We start from the raw sequence: 12,187 nt of genomic DNA, 5'->3' as shown, positions 1-12,187 counted from the left end.
GAAGCCTATCTAATTCAGTCATTTATGTCTATGCCTCTCTAATACTTTCACTCTCTTCATAATTCCAAAGAGAAACTGCACTCTGTCAGACCTCACAAGGTTGCCAGTAGATTTTAGCAGCAGAGTAAACAGCTTCACACAGTATTCAAAATCAGACAATGGAAGGACTGGGGTTAGATCAGTTTGCCCTCTCTCAATTCCTTACTCAGCTCAAGCCTCAAACACACTGATAAATAAAAATACTATTAGCACAACTTTTAATGTTCATGTTGTGCATACGTCTCATAAAAGTATTCCCTCAATAAAGAGAAACCTTTAAGAGACCATTCATTTGCAGCTTCTTACAGGTATCTGTATTTCAAGTAAAACCACAAATTAATTTCCAAGCTTCAGAAACAAGAACAGAATGGAAGAATGTATTTCTCTAAAAGGTATTTAATCTGTGTAAACCCAGACAAACTTAACAATATCAAGAAAAAGATGAAGTCTGGACTCCATGGCATCTGTGGAAGTTTCACTATTGATTTCAGTGGCAGTAAGATCTCACCTCAAAACTTTATTCCCTTTAAAATTTGTACAGATTAAATTTTTCCTCTTATATAAAAAGTACAGTATGATAGGTGTTTGACACAGAAAACAAGTAGAGGTTGAATCCTTTCTTAATTTCTTACGATGTTGATGAACCAACTAAACAGATGTTTAGCTGAAGGCCACTCGCATGAAATTGTTGTATGCTGATCATATACTGAGGAAGGTATTTTTCTCACCTATACCTAGAGGAGTGGACTGAAACTGAGGAAACCTGCGGGGGGTTTTTTGCCTTTTGTTTCTTGGATTTTTTTTGACTGTGCCACAGACAGTTCTGTGTCGATATACTATTTCCCAAAATCATTAAGTAGCTGTCCAATATATGCCCTTTGTCAGGCACTGAACTATCCCCATCACAGGAATTTTTCTTTCACCCAATAAAATTTTCTCCCATTTTTGCCATTATAACTTCAGAAGAAACATGCTCTCCACTGACGGGATCCCCAAACTTGCTCTTGATTTGCAGGCAACCCACAGGTTTGTTTGCCACAACATTCCAGCTATATTAATTACTCCTGGGAGAAAAAGTACTCCTCTCCTCCTCAAGTTTTCAAAATACATCAAAGTTCATTCAACACTAGTCAAATTAAAAAAAAAAAGTAATTTCTTAATTCAAATTTTTAAACAAAGTTTCTACAGTTACTGAATACTCTAATAAAATCCCATTCTAGATTATAGCTAACACTGAAGTTCCTTTGTAAATCAAACCAGTGATATAGTTAATTTATAGAGCTGACAATCTAGTTCTCTCCCTACCCGTAACTTCTAGAAGGAATCTAGCCTTAGCAACACGGAGTTCCTTTATCAAATAGGGTTATTTTCTCTTCTATGAGAGCACACTCTGAGATACCAAATGCAAATGAAGGAACACTCACTCCTATTTCATTTGCTAATTAACACATTCCTTCTAGCCTGAGCTTTCTGGCCATTCAGAAGATTTTTATGACAATTACTTTAGAAATCATATAGTGAGTAGCATTCATTGTAAGTATATTTTTCTGGTTTCATAATTTCTAACTCTCCAATGGCTTTTCAGAAAAACTAAGTCTCCATGTAACATATTATTGACAAAGATGACAGAATTGGCTCAAAAAAATGCTTTCAAGGTTTCAATATACCACCTTTGTCAGTTTTTGCTGCTCTAGCCACTCCATACAGGAAAGTCATTTCTGTGCCTCTCTGCCTGCAGAATAATAATACCGACCTACTAGTGAAACAGAAATACTTGTCCCTTGTATTTTTCCAAATAATACATTTCCAAAAAAAAACTTACCTGAGACCCAGCAATCAGGAGTCTAACTGGTTTGAGACTTCACAAGACCAGTTGGTATAAAATGACGCGGTTCTAACGTGGCCAAATGCACTACGTCAGATGACAGTGCATTTCTTACTGAAGTAGCCAAATCCAATCAAAAATAAGAATTTAGAAAAAATTTGCATTGAACTGCAATTGTCTTCTTTCATCCATATTGAAATAGTTACTAGAAAGTAAAACAATTTTAAAGAGAAATACTTTTCATTTGAGCTTTTAAATTCTTCGAAGAGAACAAACCCATGTGTGTTTCCCAATAGGCAGGTAATTAGGACACAGAGTGAAATCTTTACTGAAATACTGGCCTCACTGAAGTCGGTGGGGGATAAAAATCCCTTGATTTTATGAGAATTTCACTGCATTGATTTCACTTAGGAATATTACAAAGTGCACAATGTTTGACCATAGTGACAAAAATATAAAAACATATTGAAAATCCCAATACGTAACCATTTGTGGTATATATTCTGTAGGCTACCACCATATACTCAAAACATTTGTCCAAAAGCTTAGAACTAAACAAAGCCTATAGTACCTAACCAACCCGGCTGCCATCCGTGATGAAAGGATTGTATCTGTGGGTAAGGGGAAAGCAAGTAGTATCATTTACCTTGACATTAGCAAGGCTTTCGAAAGAGTCCCTCATGGCACCCTTGTAGACAAATTGGGAAGATATCAACTGGATGGGTGAACCACAGAGTGGATGAGAAACCGGATGGGCCATTGGTCCCAAAGGTCAACAGCCAGCAGCTACAATGATGTGATTACACCTTTCTGCTTGGCACTCATGATGTCACATCTGGAGCAGTGCCTCTGGCTTTATGCCCCCAGTGCAAGAGACATTAACAAACTGAAGTCTGTTCAAATTATATACTTACAGCATTGACAACCTAAATTTCCATGAGCATTCCAGGCTTATTTTATAGTTTACAGAGAGAAAAAGGTTTGGTCATAATTCATCTCACCCTCAGGTAAACATTTAAAATAGGTCAGATGAATCATGACCTAGGAGTACCCGTTCCTCTTCACTGACTTTAAAAGGAGTTCACACAAATTGCTCAGATGTCGATAGCCACATATTAGATATATTACATTGTCAGATTAACCTCCCCAAGGTGTCTTGCATTACGCCTGAAAAAAGAGAGATTATTTACAGAGTACATATCTGTATAAAATCTGAGTTCCAAATTTCATTCAATTTCAACCAAAGTTAAACACACTGACCACAGAATTGAGCTCAAAACTTCCGTTTAGGAAAAGAAGTGGTACTTAAGCTAAAATATAATCATACTTTCCTCCACCCAAGATAAAAAGACATCAGATTAAAATTCCAGGTATAAACAGAAACCTGAAAAGTACCAGTATGCCAATATTAAAGGTCTAATTATTGCTATAATATTAAACTCAGATAAAATGATTTTTACAGACCCCTACCAGAGTAGCAGAGAACTCTCACAGTTTCCAAAAAAAATCTTATCTTCATTGTCTGTGAGAGCTCTAAGTCTGAGCACATGGGGTTTCTATTATCTTATCTATTTATAGGGTATATGAAAAAGATAGACAAGCCATTTAGCACATGTAATCTGTTTGCCATTTTTGCAAACACCACATTATTCACAGATTCATAAGTGTAAGGACATAGATGTAGTCCATTCCCTAGTCACTGCATTATGCTCAGCAATGAGTATCCCAGTACTCTAGCCTGAGGGATTGCTGTCTGTTGCTAAAAAAAAAAACATGTAACATGTTCACATAGGTAAAATATCTGATACCACTTGCCAGCAGTCAAAACCTCCAGAAGCAGTCAAAACCTCCGGAATTCCAATACACTCCCTGCACACACAAAAACTTCAAACACACAAAGTGAAAGTGTGAGGTTATCAGAATCACACAATTTTCAAACATAAACATCACACTGACTCACTTGCACTGGTGGAAGCATAAACTGTTAATAATTTGGCTTTGGCATCACATCACGTATCTTGACAACAGCGATGGACTGATTAAAACCTTGACCAAAATTGTGCACAACTTAGGCTGTGGTACACTAAAGCCCATGCTGTAGGACACAAGACTGCTCCTCAGCTCCCACTGTTCACACTCTGGCATATCCATATCAAAACAAGACCACTGGTACCATTTCTCTTCCAGTGCCATAGTTTTCATACAAAGGAAATCATAACTTGTGAGCCAATGGGAAGCTGTAGTGTACTGCAGTCAGGACAATGAAACACTGGGACTGCAGGGCTTGGCCTGGTACCCACTAAGCAGTCATGACACAGACTGGAAAGTGCATAAAGTCCAGAGTCAAGGGTGGTTTCATGACAACAAGCTGGTCTGCCCTGCCCCAAGAATGGACAGTCATCAGGGTAATGCTGCAGATCTGAATTCAAAGAAATTCGTATCTCAAATGGCTGATTTCATATCTGGACTACATTTGCAAAGTCTGTGTACAGCTTGAATTTTGCTACTTCTTTCTAGATCTAGTGAAAAGACTAGAAGTTCAAAAGTTTATCCATTTTTCCAACCATATTAAGAGAAGCGTTTTTCTCCCTACAGACCCTTGTTTCTCTTGCATCCTTAGACTAAGCTACAGCTACACTACTGGACTAAAATAAGTCACTTGAATTGTATTCAGGGTGGGCAGGAGCATAACCTCTTGAGGGTTTTGCACTTAGCGTACTATAAGTATTTTGTTATATGTTTATACCGCTACCGCCATTGGAGATGAGTTACGTTTTATTGTATTTATGGGTCTTATCTCGGAGAATAACTATACTGCTATGACTGCAGCACGCAGTCATAACTGAGCTGTCCATGCATTACCAGGTATGATAATGCAGGTAGTAGAACTGCACTAGCACCAAGTACAGTGCAAGTCTGTTTAGTACCAACCCTGCTTCCCTGGCAGAATTTGTAGTATTGCAAGTCTAACTTCCATCTCCCTAATGACTTTGACAGTCTGACGGATGTAAGATGCACTGAAGACAGCCGATGAACGTCATTGTACAGTGCCTCCCTGAAGATCTTTCAGAATGTTCTTTGTTTTGGGATCACTTAAAAGTGGCAAACAAAATGAAGAGCACACCAGTGCATTTTTGTACAATTCTGTAAGCCAGTAAAACCTTTAAACTATGAAAAGTGAGATCAACAGAATTAGCATGGAAACTTTCCTGTTTCTCCATGATAAGAAAAATTGTAAGGATGTGACTCTACATGACTATTAATATTGTATTAAATATAAAATTTTGATAACAAAATTTAACTAGGTTTTGTAATAATGAAAATGGAAGAAGCCTGTATCTCAAAGGGAAATCTAGCCAGAGCTACTCTTTGACTACTGTCACAGGTTCTGCAGTTTCTTCTAGGTCATGAACAAACCCTGAGGTGAGAGGAGTACATTTTTACCATAGCTGATAGCCTCATGATTTGGGAAAATGGCAGTAATCAATCAAAAAAGAACATATTTTAATGCAAAGAGGTAGTACAAAATAATCTAGCAAAAGATATTTTTCTCTTCCTTTTGAAAGGTTTATAATAAATTACCTGCCCATTTTCCAAGCAGAACTATTCACAAATGAAAACACATTACCATGCTGGCTTAGATATGAGAAAACCATTCACACTCTGAAACAGTAAATACTTGTTTGGGGATATTAAACAGAAGGAAGGTAAATACAATGCTCCAGCTTCTAATCAATTTGCAAGATTTACTGCCAGGAAAGAGAGAACTCAATAATCAAATTTTGTCCATACAAAGAACATGAAGAGCCTCTGAGACAAAAGGGATACAGCTACCATCTATTATGGTTTAAAACAATAATGATGGTATTACAAAAACAGCTTGCCAAAATTTGCAAAATGTATTTTGCACAGCTTCTGGTAACTGTGCAAGGCACAAGTTTTAGAGCAGAGGACTTAGTCAAAAGACAATTCCACATTTGTCTGAAACTCAGGACAGAGTGGTAAGTTATCTGAAGCATGACATACATGGCTATGAGAAGAATATCAACCTTAGCCATATAACCACAGACAAAGGCCTGGCTAGTCTACCTGGACAGTCTATCACTTTACATAGGGTTCCTTACAATACCTATGATCTGCTTCTGCTGCAGAGAAAGTAAGTATCAAAAAATATACCATATTTTGCACAGCAACTTGATAATGACTGTCACACAATAGATCACATGAATTTTTCCTGCATGTATACCTGATCCTGAAACTTTATCCAAAGTGTAGCATTTAAATAAGAATCTGATCTGACATCCTTCTAAGATCCAGAGCCTCAGTTTAATATGGGCCATATAGCCAAGATAAAATATATATTTATATGGCTATTTCTTTCAACAAAGCAAAATATAATGAAAACATGCAGTCTCTGCAGTGTATGAAAGCAAGGCATCAGTTCATTACCTATTCTTCTTCCATGGCATTATTGTGCCATGTGTTCAATAGAAAATATATTGGTCACTAGTTGTGCTTATGATACCTGCTAGCTAGTAGCCAGGCATTACAGAAGACATGGTCAGCTTGCAGAAGGCCCTTTTCATACTGCTGAACAACATTCGGATATTGGAAACGAATATAAGTTAAATAAAAATCCTGAAGTCCCACCTTTCCATATCTCACATACAAAACCAGTGAAAAAGTCCAAACAAACCAGAGATGAAAGACCCTTCCAAAGAGTTGATTTACCTTTCTCTGTGCTATTAAAAAAACAAACCAACAAAAAAACCCAGCTGAGGACACAGTAGTCTTTTATACTTACAATTCCACCTGAAACTGTGTTTGGGTGTGAAGTTGTTCTTTTGGGTTTGTTTGTTTGTTTGTTTGTGGTTCCTTCCCCTCCCCTCCCCCAAGTGTAGGCAAGTCATTATGGTCTGGAAACTGTAGCTTTTCCAGGCGATGCAAGAACTTATCCAGCTGGCTCAGTTTCACTTCAGTAGAAGTTGTTCTTACCTGCCTCAAAATGGTGTGAAGAAGTGAGCCAGTGCTGCAATGCACAGATGAAAGGTGGCAAAAAGTAATGAGTACCACTAAACTCTCCTCCACCCACTTAGAATTCTTCTGTGCCTAACAGAATCATCTGTGTACACCATCTGCCAGTTGTGAAGAGAAATAAGGTACTGCTCTGATTAGGAATGCACAATCTGATTAGTGTACTTACACTAAATAAATAGGACGTATCACTTGTATACATAATTCAATGATTGAGGTAAATTTCATAGAGTAAGAAAAACAGTAAATCACTCATTTATTGTCATTGTAAACTTTCCAGAAAGGATTAAAAGCCAAAGCAGGATCTGTGGGACCCTGAGGAATTTGTAAATGTCAATAGATGCAGCATCATAAGAAAAGAGAGAAAAGCAGTAAGGACAAGGAATGATTTCTGTAGTTAGCTTCATTTGTCTGACACATTTGCTGTGTCTAAATCATACAGGGAAACATGACCACCACTTCATTATGCCTAAAATTGGCAGGTTTTCCCCCCAGGAGTTTCACTTTTAAGCACATACTACAGCTACACCTCTAATGTTGCAGGTCAGAGCTGGAAGTACCACTTTGTCCTCAACATAATGAAAAAGGGCAAGGTGCCAAGTGTGGTCCAGGCTTGAGCTCCAGGAAAAATTGTCAAACACAAAGTGCAACTGTCTAACGTCAAGTCCCAGGTGTTTTGTTCAAGTGAAGGCTAAAGAAAAACCTTATGACCTGGGCACATTTTCTAAATAAATCACTCCTAATCTCTAACTCTTAAGAAACTTGAATGAAATATTCAGGCCATGAATTAGACACAAAAATACCTTCCTGCAAAAAAAGCAAATATAACCAAATCTGCTTTATTTTTTTCCTCCAAAAGGAAAATTAAAAGCCTTTCATCAAATTGTACTTTTTTAATAACTAGGAGCTGGATCTCAATTAACTTTAAGTTGTACAAAATTTCATTAGGAAAATGGAGTATTGCAGAATATGCATTTTTTCCCATAAAGATTTTTAGAAAGGACATCAAGGTCATGGTTCGATAGCACTTACAATATTGGACATTTCTCCACACCTTTTCTGAGCTAAAGAAATAAATTTTATCAATGTTCACATTGATGTAGGACTTCCACAAGAACACTTGATATCTTGAACCCATTTGAAACTAATAATTAGTGTCAATTAATTTAAAAGATGTCAAGGTGTAGGTCAGAAGAATTCTTCAACATTTTCAGAATCATCCCTAGCAAAACCATACCACTAATATTTCAAATAAATAAATTCCTCCTGAAAAATAACTGAAGAAGCAACATGTATAAGACACACAATGCCTATTGCAAATTTGCTTATATAAAACCTCGCATCCTTGCGAGATGAAGAACCCATTTGAGAATGTGCTGTGTTATCAGTGACATGGGCTTTAGTGCCACTCAGTGTCCAAATGACACAACTGCAGGGAGCTGCTGTAGCACTGCACTGAGCAGGATGATATGTGGTAGAGTGATTCTTTATTGATTTGTATAAGATATCTGATTTTCAGAAGAGAGGATAATATTGATCTCCCTTTTGATCTTATCTTCAGCCTCCAAACTACTGTTCTGGGAAAATCATACAAGTCACAAGGAGGTTGTCAGAGGAATTAGAGATTTAGCATAAGATGACACATGAACTGGTAAACTGTGTCCCAGTTACAAGAAATAAAGACATCAACAATGCAGAGGAAGGAACAGCAAAAGAAGTCTGCAGAAGGACACAGAAGATGAGAGTCAGAGGGAGCAAAAAGAGGAGCTGAGCAAATACACTGAAGCGTAGAAGGACAAAGTGACCCCAAAAAGAGAGAATGGGGCAAGGAAAAAGGCACAAGCAATTAAGAAAAGTCAGGTAGGTTATAAGTATCTTTTGGCTCATCTAGGGAAAAAAACAATCTTCACTGAAACACAAGACCTTGAACTCAGAGATATTACAGCTTAAGGGAAAAGAGGCAATCCCACATCTTATCTCTCTCTGCTCTCCCCCTTTCTCTTTCCTAATTCCCATTAATTATTTTTGGTGTAACCCTAAGCTCCCTCAAAGAACATATTTTGCAACTACCTTGCCAAAACAAGGGTTCTGCTATCCGTGTCCTTTATAAATGAAAGGGAAACAATTCTGAGAAAAACATCGGTAAACTTGATCCATTATCAGTTTTATTATCAATACGCCACACACACAGAGAAGTATCTTCCGAGAGCTTAGTATAATATGAACAGAAGTCACAATCGGATAAAACAGGATATCCTGCCAGGATAATAAATATGCTAGAAAAGGGGAAAAAAACAAAAACAAAAAACACAGAAGTGGAAACAAGAAACCAGCTGGACATACTACATATTCTGAAATAAAAGGTTATTTGCCCAACCAGAATAAAATTGAACTAACAAATTATACTGAGACTCAAGCAAGCCAACAAGATCATCATATATCAGAGAGAGAGAGACCACACTTTGCACAGGGGTGCTAAGAATAGCTGCAGTTTGACACTGTTACTCCCTATCCTGCCAGCCTCACCTGACCTACACAAACACTAATCCTGAGGAGCTGAGAAACACTGAAGAGCTGTATCATGAAAACTGTTATTTACAACATGTTGATATATCATTACCATGCACAACAGCTAGCATGCAACATTGCAATAAGGACATTTCCTTCAGTAGATAAGCCCTCAAAAAGTTACCAATCGCAGAAATACAGAAGAGCACACAGATCCCCCCTTGGCAGGCCACAGGACAATGGGTGTCTAACACAGGATTGCTGGGTTGCTGCAGCATGGCATCACAAAAGGGTGCTGAAGAAACGCAAACTGGGGCTTGTATTTTCTTTTCTGCTTGAATTTATGTAAAATCCCTAATGAATAGAAGTTAATTAGCTACATTTAAGACTGATATACAACTACAGCCAAAGGGAATAAACAGGTTCACCAGCTGCTGTATTACTCCAACTACACTGTAAATTGCTGCATGCTATTAACATGCTCTCCTGGCTTCAATAATGAAAATCTTATTGAAATCAGTAGCACACATTTCCTATTTCAGTGAGACATTGCAAAATTAAAATGATATGTAGTAAAAACAATATGTGTGAGCCACCTGCTTACTGTATGATAGAATAGATTGGCATAGAATGACAGCTGCTGCACAGCCAACATTTCAGATACTATACTACCTTGCCAACTGGACTTAAATTCACACATGATTTCCTTGACTAGCACTGAATGAATTTTTGCTGCTATAAATATGCATTGGCGATTGTGATGAATCATCCTGGATACTAAGGGTCACTGTTAATTCAAATACATAAAGAACCGTATCCAATGGAAAAAGCAGCCAGAGCAAATAAGGTGAATCAGCATCGTTTTGATGACCCACATGTAAAGAACATGCCTTGGTGTGCAATAAAGGGTGACAATAATGAAGTTACCCACTGGGGTCCTTGCTGGATATTCCCAGCACAAACTGCTGTATGAGAACCAAAGAACTAATTAATCGCCACATGCCTCCTTGAGCTGGTCTTGAGTCTGTCAAAGTCACCACGGCCAAGATCTTACAGCTTTATTTAGGCACCTAGAGCCAAATTCAGATAGGCTAAATTCCACTAAGTTCCTTTACCTATCCAGGTCTACCCTATGTCTGCATTCTGTACTTAGCTGAGTCAAGGCAGGTCTCAGCTCTACCCCTTACTTGGGCCTTTCAAATTCCTCTTCAGGCTCATGCAGTTCTCCACTCTGTTCAGTCACAGAGGCTAGCAAAGTGCAGGCCATCTGATATTGCTTCTAATTCACACTGATTGCAATTAGAACTGTGTGTCTAATTATTTTTTCAGATCTGCTTTTGCTGTTTTTCTGTTAAGAGGGGATGTCTAGGAACAGTAAGTGTTCTTTCTTATCAAACTTTCTATGCCAGCAGCTTATACCTAATGTCAGTGCTGAAAGGAGTTCTAGCAAGAAACCACTGCTTTATATTTCCCTGATAATAGAGTATTATTTGCATATGTAATAATAAATAGCCTGGATTTTCAACTGGAAATACATTTAAAAGGATGTCTACGTAAATGGTTTACAGTTATTCTACGGACAACAATACTGTAGTGTTTGCAAAAGGGCAGGCTTGGGGTAAATTTAGTAATCTATTTTAACCAATTCAAATGCCAATATTCCATCTGCTAAGCCTCTTTATTTTATATCAGTCTGCCATTTTCCCTTAGTGGTAGCATCAATAAACATAGTTGGTAATCATCTGCTTGTGCTCTAATGTGGCATATTCACTTTCATTGAGTCAAGCCAGGATGAAGATCCCTGAAGAAAAAAAAAGTGACTTGTTTAGCTGTGATTCAGACCCATGTCTCCAGTTTAAGAATGACTCAAAGTTACATCATCGCCAAACCTGAATACAAATAGTTTTTATCATATACAGAGCTAAATGCTAATAGCAGCTACGTCTTATTTATTCCAAAAAAATTTGCAATTTCTTTTTTTTTCCCCGGTTTTGCCAAGTTCAGTGGAGCATTTCAAAAAAGCCATCAATTTGAGGAGTTCATTAAAACAATATTTGTATCTGATGATGTGTAACAGGATTCCAGTTGGAGAATACCACTTAGACTTAAGAAAGGGTTTGTTTTGCTTTTTCTGCTTTCAGATAGATTTGGAACTCACAGAAGTGAAAGGCTTGATAACACAGCCTAGACTCAGCCTTCCGTTAGCCAATGTTTGCCATAAAATTCTCAAATACATCTAGCACATATTCACAGCCTGCAGTCAGAGACAACCTAAAACACTGACTATTACAAAAGCATGTTTTGCTTCTGTGGCATTGTAAAACTACAGTTACAATAATTTAATTCATCATGGTAAATGGTAGTTAAAACAGCACTGATAATCAGCGATGGAGAGAACTGTAACAGGCAACTTACTCTGGAAAACTAAATCATAAGCCCTGGCTTCCATAGTAATTTCAAAGCCTCACAGCTTTCAAGTCCTTATCAGGCTTCTTAGGATACTTATCTGATAGGGACCAAGGTGACAAAAAAATATATATATACACACACACACACACACACACACACTTCCTTCAGCTGTAACAGGCTTATCAATAATACAGGGAAGAGCTCAGAATTTGAAACTTTTGGGTTATGAGATCAGCCTGCTACACAAGTTACCAAAAGTGTGGAAATCTGAAAAAACAGGCCGGCAAGCAATCAGAAGAGTTCCTTGACTGTTCTGGCTTCTTCAATCACACTATCTCCATTAAAAATGTAGTTTTCAGCAAATGAGCATTC

Source organism: Dromaius novaehollandiae, chromosome 7, assembly GCF_036370855.1.
Source record: "Dromaius novaehollandiae isolate bDroNov1 chromosome 7, bDroNov1.hap1, whole genome shotgun sequence".
In the NCBI taxonomy this organism is placed as follows: Eukaryota; Metazoa; Chordata; class Aves; order Casuariiformes; family Dromaiidae; genus Dromaius; species Dromaius novaehollandiae.
This window is presented reverse-complemented; position numbering follows the sequence as displayed.